Source organism: Scyliorhinus torazame, chromosome 13, assembly GCF_047496885.1.
Source record: "Scyliorhinus torazame isolate Kashiwa2021f chromosome 13, sScyTor2.1, whole genome shotgun sequence".
NCBI classification, from domain to species: domain Eukaryota; kingdom Metazoa; phylum Chordata; class Chondrichthyes; order Carcharhiniformes; family Scyliorhinidae; genus Scyliorhinus; species Scyliorhinus torazame.
This window is the reverse complement of record NC_092719.1, coordinates 130,968,927-130,979,132: the sequence shown is the minus strand read 5'-3', so window position 1 is coordinate 130,979,132 and position 10,206 is coordinate 130,968,927.

Genomic DNA, 10,206 nt, shown 5'->3' with positions numbered 1-10,206 from the left:
GCTTGCCGGCCTGTGGCCTCCACCTCGGCTCCCTGTGCACTCGGTCCACCAGCAGAGGTTGATCAAAAGCAGCCCCCCCCCGCAATCAATTACTCCAGCATCCTTGCCACTTACAAAGTAGCCTCCGCACCTTCAATGCCTTCAGGAATCCTGACAATCCTTAAATTTTGCTTCTGGGGCGATTTTCCAAATCCTCCACCTTCTCCCTCAGCCTTTTCTGGCTTTCCTGTATCTCTCCTGTTGTGTTCGGTGTTTGATGTCTAGCAAGGAATGTACCAAACAACTTGAGACTTGTCCAAACCAGGATCTTTATTGAATCACACATGGTAAGATAGTGATCTGTTACAGAGCAAGTTATCATGGAGTTTCTTTGTACTCCTCTGGAACAGAGCTGTCTACTTGTACGTCTTATAACCATGTCCCAATGAGCGGATGTGCCCCACTTATACTGGAGGGCCTTCTCACATGATCACTGTCTTGAGGCCGCATGGTGTGTCTGTACCGCCACTTACTGGTTGGAGGTTGCACCACCAGCCATCCATGATATTGCTGACAGGCATATCCCCACTCCGCCACCAACGAGGCCAACTGCTCCTCATGCTTCCCTATCGCCTCCTCCACTTTCTGGATTCTCTGGCCCTGGGACTCCAGCCTCTGCTCAAGTCGCTCGATCCCAGGTCTCAGCGGTTCCACCACCGTGGCCAGATCTTCCAGGGCCTCATTCCTCTGCTGCAGGAATTTATTGTTCAGGAACTCTGCCAACTGTTCTTTCGACAACTGGGCGAGCAGCGCACCCTCTTTGTCCTCCACCATCTTTACTTGTGCCACACCATGAAGACTCTCTTTCTTTCTTCCCCTGCTCTTTCTTCCTTGCACCACTCCTTGTCCGTGGATCCATCCACCAGCCAAAGCAGAGGGGTATTACCTTCCCCAGGCTCTCCTGTACCTTTTGACTCAAATACCATGCCCTTTTGGGCAGGAAAAGACTGAAAAAATCCAGCTTGAGTGGGAGCCACTCGATGTGCGGCCACTCACTCCATGGCCATCACCGGAACAGAGAGAAGCAGAGTTAACATTTAGATTCCATATCACCCTTCTACAGAACTGAAAAAGGCTAGAAACATAATGAAATGATGAACTGGAGAGGGGGAGGGGGGGGGGGCAGAATAGAAAGTGACTGATAGGTTTGAACTACATGGACATGAGTCAAAGGGACTGAAGATGTGAAAACCAATAAAAACATTCACCTCAGTCACTATTTAAAAAAAATGTTTTTATTGGTTTTCACATCTTATGTTTCACAGCTCAATTCACAAGTTATATATTGCATAACCGTGCAAAAGAGGGGAAGAAATAATGAAAGTAACAAAAAAGAGACAGACAAGCAGAAATCAATGCATATATTTACAGCCTCCCACTCTGGAGAAGCTGGTCAAACGATTTATGATGCCCTGTTCAATTCCAGCCCATCTTGACCCTGAATGACAACACAGTTGAAATTAACTCTTAATTTTAAATGAACTCTTTAATTTAAAAAATATATCCAAGTCTTTGGTTGCCCAATAACTAGTCACCAGGTTTGTAAATTTAAACACAATTAACTTAATAATAATAACTATAATTAAATAAGTAACAAATACAACTGGTTATTTTTAAAACCACTTTCTTTAACTCGCCCCACCTTCTACGCACACACAAGACAGACAAATAGAGAGGGGAAAGAGGGGTGTAAAACATAATACTAAAATTTGCTGTTTCAGATGGATGTCTTCCAGTTAGACTCTTTCAGTTTAGCCCCAATTAGATGTCTTTACTTTCAGTCTGTAATGGTTTTCATTGTAGATTCATCAGGGTCTCGAGACGTCTCTGCAGAGTCAGAAATAACAGGCAGGAAACATCTGGGTCACAGAGAGAGAGAGAGAGAGGAACAGACAATCTCTCCTCTCAGCATCCAGGAGCTTCCTGCTATACAGTCCCTAGCCAATCCATTGGCCACCAGCCAATCAATCGCACCAAATCCTTCCAGTCCTTCGGGTGCCATAAAGTCTGAGTTCTTTAGTTCAAAATTTAAATCTTCATAGCACAGTCTACTATTTTGCAAGTTTTAAGTTCCTCACTTTCACTGCTTGTTATGTCTCCATTAAAGATCCATAGATGATAAACAATATTGACAAAATAAACAAAATAGGAAATAAGAGAATCAACAGGAAGGACCCTCACTGGAGGCTAGATGTGGCTTTGATAGCAGACCCGACTTTTTGTACTAAAATGGGGAAGGTGATTGAGGAGTTAAACTGGAATGGGGAGGTTTCGCCGTCGATGGCCTGGGAGACATTGAAGGTGGTGGCGAGGGGCGAGGTCATTTCATTCAAGGCAAAGGTGGATAGGGAGACGCGAGAAGAGAAGCAACGGTTGATAGAGTAGATTTTGGAGGTAAATGGGATATACGCGGAGGATCCGGAACCAGGACGTTTGGTGAGGAGAAAGGAGTTACAGGCGAAGTTTGATCTTCTATCCGGTATCTTCACCATGGTTGGTGTGTTACCTCCCGGGTGCCAAGATCCGTGACGTCTCTGATCGTGTTTTCAGGATCCTTAAGGGAGAGTGGGAGCAGCCACAAGTTGTGGTACACATCGGTACCAACGACATAGGTAGGAAAAGGGACGGGGATGTAAAACAGGAATTCGGGGAGCTAGGGTGGAAGCTGAGAGCCAGGACAGACCGTGTTGTCATCTCTGGTTTGCTGCCAGTGCCACGTGCTAGTGAGGTGAGGAACAGGGATGGTGTAGGAGGAAGGGTATAGTATAATGGCTGCAGAAAGGCAGTTTGAGGAGGATCTGTCTACTGAGGTAGTGTGGGCTGAAGTTAGAAATAGGAAAGGAGTGGTCACTTTGTTAGGAGTTTTCTATAGGCCCCAAAAAAGTAACAGAGATGTGGAGGAAAAGATTGCAATGCAGATTTTGGATGGGTGCGGTAGTCACAGGATAGTTGCCATGGGTGACTTTAACTTTCCAAATATTGATTGGAACCACTATAATTTGAATAGTTTGGATGGGGCTGTTTTTATCCAGAGTGTGCAGGAGGGTTTCCTCACACAATATGTGGATAGATCAACAAGAGGCGGGGCCACATTGGATTTGGTACTGGGTAATGAACAGGGCCAAGTGTTAGATTTGGTTGTGGGAGAGCACTTTGGAGATAGTGACCACAATTTGGTGACTTTCACTATAGCAATGGAGAGGGATAGGAACATATGGCAGGGCAAGGTTTATAACTGGGGGAAGGGTAATTACGATGGGATTATGCAAGAATTGGGGAGCATAAGATGGAAACAAGAACTGTCAGGGATAGGCACAATTGAGATGTGGAGCTTGTTCAAGGAGCAAATACTGCGTGTCCTTGATATGTATGTCCCTGTCGGGCAGGGAGGAAATGGTCGAGTGAGGGAACCATGGTGTACAAAAGAGGTTGAATGTCTTGTCAAGAGGAAGAAGGGGGCTTATGTAAGGATGAGAAAACAAGGTTCAGTTAGGGCACTTGAGGGATACAAGATAGCTAGGAAGGAGCTCAAGAAAGGGCTTAGGAGAGCTAGGAGGGGGCATGAGAAGTCCTTGGCGGGTAGGATCAAGGAAAACCCCAAGGCTTTTTACACTTATGTGAGGAATAAAAGAATGACCAAGGTGAAGTTAGGGCGGGTCAAGGACAGTAGTGGGAACATATGCATGGAGTCTGAAGATATAGGAGAGGCCCTAAATGAATACTTTTCTTCAGTGTTCACAAAGGAGAGGGGCCATATTGTTGAGGAGGATAGTGCGATACAGGCTGGTAGGCTGGAGGAAGTAGATATTCGGAAGGAAGATGTGTTAGAAATTTTGAGAAGCCTGAGGATAAATAAGTCCCCTGGGTCTGATGGGATATATCCTAGGATTCTTTGGGAGGTGAAGGATGAGATTGCAGAGCCTTTGGCTTTGATGTCCTCACTGTCTACAGGAATAATGCCAGAAGACTGGAGAGAGGCGAATGTTGTCCCTTTGTTCAAGAAAGGAATAGGTATAACCCTGGGAATTATAGGCCGGTTAGTCTCACTTTGGTCATAGGTAAATTATTGGAAAGGGTCCTGAAGGATAGGATTTATGATCATTTGGAAAGATACAGCTTAATCCAGGATAGTCAGCACGGATTTGTGAGGGGTAAGTCTTGCCTCACAAGTTTGATTGTATTCTTTGAGAACGTAACTAAGTACATAGATGAAGGTAGAGCAGTTGATGTTGTATACATGGATTTTAGTAAGGCGTTTGATAATGTGCCCCATGGTCGGCTCATGCAGAAAGTAAGGAGGCATGGCATAGAGGGAAATTTGGCCGATTGGATCAGTAACTGGCTATCATATAGAAGACAGAGGGTGGTGGTAGATGGTAAATTTTCATCCTGGAGCCCAGTCACCAGGGGTGTACCACAGGGGTCAGTGCTGGGTCCTCTGCTATTTGTGATTTTTATCAATGACTTGGATGATAGAGTTGAAGGTTGGGTTAGTAAATTTGCTGATGACACCAAGATTGGTGGAGTAGTGGATAATGTGGAGGGCTGTTGTAGGCTGCAAAGGGATATTGATAGGATGCAGAGCTGGGCTGAAAAGTGGCAGATGGAGTTTAACCCTGATAAGTGTGAGGTGATTAATTTTGGTAGGACAAATTTGAATGCGGATTACATGGTTAACGGCAGGGTTCTGAAGAATGTGGAGGAGCAGAGAGATATCGGAGTTCATGTCCATAGATCGCTGAAAGTTGCCACCCAAGTGGATAGAGCCGTGAAGAAAGCCTATAGTGTGTTAGCATTTATTAACAGGGGGATTGAGTTTAAGAGCCGTGAGGTTATGCTGCAACTGTACAAGACCTTGGTTAGACCACATTTGGAGTATTGTCTGCAGTTCTGGTCACCTCATTATAGGACTGATGTGGAAGCATTGGAAAGGGTGCAAAGGAGATTTACCAGGATGCTGCCTGGATTGGAGGGTAGGCCTTATGAGGAAAGGTTGAGGGAGCTAGGGCTTTTTCCTCAGGTCGATGTAGCTGTTACAAGGGGGCATAACTATAAGGTTCATAGTGGAAGATATAGGAGGGATGTCAGAGGTAGGTTCTTTACTCAGAGAGTGGTTGGGGCGTGGAACGCACTCCCAGCTATGGTAGTAGAGTCGGACACTTTAGGAACTTTCAAGCGGTTATTGGATAGGCATATGGAGTGCACTAGAATGATTGGGAGTAGGTTGATTTGAGCTTAGTTTCAGACTAGTTCGGCACAACATCGTGGGCCAAAGGGCCTGTACTGTGCTGTACAGTTCTATGTTCTATCCACAGGGAGGACAGCTAAGGTGAGTGAGGGGGATCATTTATCAGTACGGAGAGAAGGCCAGTCGATTGCTGGTGGGTCAGCTCTATCGGCAGGTGGCAGCGAGGGGGATTCTGCGGATTAGAGTTGGGACGGATGGGCTGGTAGTGGCACTGGAGCAGGTAAATAAAGCGTTTGAAGACTTTTATAGGGACTTGTATAAGTTGGAGCCGCTGGAGGATACGTCAGATATGAGGGAGTTCCTGGAGTGCCCGGAGGTGGGGGAGGAGGAAAAGGCGAGACTGGAGGAACCAAGCGGGAGGAGGAGCTGGGGAGGGCTTTGGAGGAGAGATTAAAGTGCAAGGTGCTGCGGAGAATTAATGCCTCAACCCCGTGCACGAGGCTGGGGTTGATTCAATTAAAAGTGGTGTACAAAGGCGAGGATGAGCCGGCTGTTTGAGGGGTGGAGGATAGCTGCAAATGGTGTGGGAAGGGCCCAGCTAATCATGTTCATATGTTCTGGTCCTGCCCAAAGGCAGAGAAATTTTGGGGGTTAGTGTTTAGCATCATGTAGATTTGTAGCCTGGTACCCTGGAGGCCATACTCGGGGTGTCAGACCTGCCGGAGTTGTAGATGGGTGCAGGGTGGATGTCTCAGCATTCGCCTCATTGATTGTTTGCAGATGGGTCCTGTTGGGGTGGAAGTCAGCTTCTCCCCCCGTGCCTCGATGTGGCTGGGTGATCTAGTTGAGTTCCTGTATTGGAAATTTGCTCTGAGAGGAGCAGATGAGCGGTTCCACAAGAGATGGGTTCGTTTATTTACATTTTGGTGATCTGGTCGCCATCAAGGTTGGTGGGGCAGTTTGGGGGCGGGGGGAGGGGTTTCTGGTGAGTTTGTGTTTATTCGTTGTAAAAGTGTTAAAATATTGAAAATTTGAATTAAAATACTTTTTTAAAAAAAAGGAAGGGCCCTTACGAAGAAGCAGTTTTATTCTCCAATCAGTGATCTTACACCAGAAACTTGGAGCTTCCGAGGAGATCCTTGTTGCTCGCAAAAACACAGCTAAGATGTAGGCCAATAAATACCGTCCACTTTTTTGGACAAGAAAAAGTGCAAAACAATGAATACTTGAGAAAGAAATAACTTGCATGAAACTAGCCCCTTATAGATATTCCAAAATTTACCACCTCCCTAAATTGAAGTGTAGTTGCTGTTGTAAGGAAAATTTACAATAAGTAATGCAGTCTAATTTACTTGCATCACAATGCCAACACGTATTAGTGTCTTACATACAACTATTTTTGGCCTACTGTTTCCCAGTAACTCAATCTTCAATCAGAGCTCTTTACGGGGGAACATGGAACTACATTGAAAGTTGTTTGGTGATGGCAGGTCAGAGAGGATTTCTACTGCGATCAGATGATTTTCAGCCATCAGGTCGAATGTAACCTTGCTGCCTTCACTGATATATTGCCCCATGCCCCCATTTATCACACTGTGTCCCGGTAGCTGTTAAAGGGACATGTGCTAACTTTATGTGCGTTTAAAACGTCAATTTCTCTCGGTCTTTTACAATGGCTGTAAAGTGTAGTCAGAAACCTCCCATGTTACAAGCAAGGAGAGGAAGCCAATTGAATGGCCCTGGTTCCTGTGGACAGGCAATATTTGCATTAGCAGATCGGAATGTGCAGCTTTAATTTAAAATTACATTCTTGGAATTAGAGAATGGAATGATTCATATCTTCCCATATTGACATAATTATCAGATTTCACCAACCATGTCTCTTGGTCAAAATCTGAAAATAGTTCATGGTTGATTTTGCTTCTCTCTTCAGGACTCTTTACATGTGTGTTTTGCAAACTGGGGAAAGTTGAATGCTTTTATGCACACTTGAGCCAGTTGGTGATGATGGAAGAGATGGTATTCGTATGTTGGGGACTGTCTGCATGGCATACAACCTCAGACAGTGAAGTGGTTTCACGAGCACTTGACCCTAGTGGCTCACTCAGATCCTGATAGTAACTTCAAATGCAACAGCTCGAGATCTTGCCTTGGTTAGACTGCTGAACCTAGTGAGTAGCCATGAAGCAATAATCAAGCATTTCCAATTCCAAACCCTCAAAAAGACCTAATTGGCCCTAATGCCACTGAGATAGAAAATGGGAATTTAGGAGTATAAATGCCACAGAGTCATACAGAGATAAATAGCTTTGTAAAAACAGAAAATACTGGACAGTCTCAGCGGGTCTGACAGCATCTGCGAGAAGGGAGCTATTGTTTTGGGTCTGTATGACTCTTTGTCAAAGCTTTTTAAAAGATCTTGGCATGGACTCTGGGAGAAGATTAGTAATGTTATTGGATGAGTAATTAGTAATACTGACCATGTGAAATTACCAGATTGTTGTACGGTATAGCAAGTTCACTGATATCCTTCAGGGAAGGAAATCTGCTGCACTTACCTGGTCTGGCCTACATGTGACTCCAGATCACACCAATATGTGGACAATAAATCAACATCGGACATGTGGGAGTCTTTCAAGCGACAGTTGATTAGGATTCAGGAAAGTCACGTTCCTGAGAGAATGAAGGGTAAGTATGGGAAGTTTAGGGAGCCTTGGATAACGAGGGATATTGTGAACCTCGTCAAAAAGAAAAAGGAGACTTTTGTACGGCCTAGAAGGGTGGGAACAGTCGAAACCCTTGAGGAGTATAAAGAAAGTAGGAAGGTACTGAAGCGGGAAATTAGGAGGGCTAGGAGAGGTCATGAAAAGCCCTTGGTAAGTAGGATTAAGGTGAATCCCAAAGCTTTTTTATTCATATGTAAAAAGCAAGAGGGTGGCCAGGGAATGGATTGGGCCACTTAAGGACAGTGGGGGGGAATCTCTGTGTTGAGTCAGAGGAAATGGGTGAGGTACTAAATGAATACTTTGCATCAGTTTTCACTAAAGCAAGGAACTTTGTGAAGTTGACTCTTGGGTAGGGTGGGTGGACAGTCTGTATCATGTTAACATTGAAAAGGAGGAGGTATTGGGTCTTTTAAAAGATATTAAGGTAGATAAGTCTCCTGGGCCAGATGGGCTTTATCCCAGAATACTGAGGGAAGCAAGGGAGGAAATTGCTCGGGCCTTGACTGACATCTTTGTATCCTCATTGGCTACAGATGAGATCCCAGAGGACTAGAGAATAGCTAATGTGGTACCACTGTTTAAGAAAGGTAGCAGGGATAATCTTGGAAACTATAGGCCGGTGAGCCTCACGTTGGTAGTAGGTAAGTTACTGGAGAGAATTCTCAGGGACAGGATTTATATCCATTTGGAAACAAATGGACTCATAAGCGATAGGCAGCATGGTTTTGTGAAGGGGAGGTCGTGCCTCATCAACTTGATTGAGTTTTTTGAGGAGGTGACAAAGGTGATTGATGAGGGAAGGGCATTGGATGTTGTTTTCATGGACTTCTGTAAAGCCTTTGACAAGGTACCTCATGGCAGACTGGTACAATAGGTGAAGTCACACGGGATCAGAGGTGAGGTGGTAAGATGGATACAGAACTGGCACGGTTACAGAACGCAAAGTGTAGCAGTAGAAGAGTGTTTTTCTGAATGGAAGGTTGTGACTAGTGGTGCACCATCGGGATCGGTGCTTGGGCCTCTGCTGTTTGTGGTGTACATAAATGATTTGGAGGAAAATGTGGCCGGTCTGATTAGTAAGTTCGCGGATGAGTTTAATCCACACAAATGTGAGGTAATGCATTTTGGTAGGTCTAACATGGAGGGGAAATATACCGTAAATGATAAAACTCTTAGGAATATAGAAAGTCAGTGAGATCTGGGTGTGCAGGTCCACAGATCTTTGAAGGTGGCAATACAAGTGGACAAGGTAGTCAAGAAAGCATACGGAATGCTTGCCTTCATTGGACGGGGCATCGAGTATAAAAACTGGCAAATTATGCTACAGTTGTATAGAACCTTAGTAAGGCCGCACTTGGAATATGGCGCACAATTCTGGGCGTCACACTACCAGAAGGATGTGGAGGCTTTGGATAGGATGTGGAGGAGGTTGACCAGGATGTTGCCTGGTCTGGAGGGTGTTAGCTATGTGGAGAGGCTGAATAGACTCGGACTGTTTTCATTAGAAAGACTGAGATTGAGAGGTGACCTGATGGAGATCTACAAGATTATGAGGGGCATGGATAGAATGGATGAGCAGGCATTCTTTCCCAGGGTGGTGGGGTCAGTCACCAGGGGGCATAGGTTTAAGGTCCGTGCGCCAAAGTTTAGAGCAGATGTGCAAAGCAGGTTTTTTTACACAGAGGGTGGTGAGTGCCTGGAACGCATTGCCAGGGGAGGTTGTGGAAGCAGATACATTAATGGCGTCCAAAAGGCATCTTGACAAACACACGGATAGGATGGGTATAGAGGGATACGGCACAAGGAAGTGCTGAGGATTTTGGCAAAGGTTGGTGTCATGATATTCAAACACACATCACAACACACACATCATGATAGACAGACCAACAGACCAATTAGCACACATAACATGACAGCCAATCACAGACAAGAGCAGACACAGTATAAGACAAGAAACACGACACCTCCTGGTCAGTCCATCTGGAGACAGGACAAGGCCAGGACCTCATTAACAAGACACTCACACATTCACCACGTGCTGAGTACCAAGTCAGATGTGTAAATAACTAGTTGGAATAAAACTGCGTTGTACCAATCGCAACCGTGTTGGTTCGTCTGTACCTCAGAGCACCCAACACCACATGGTACCAGTGAGTGAATCGATACTTACCGGCAAATCTGCCATCCTGAGCCATGGACACCCACAACAAACCGCAGCCGTTGCAAGTCGCTGGGAACCTGGACACAAATTGG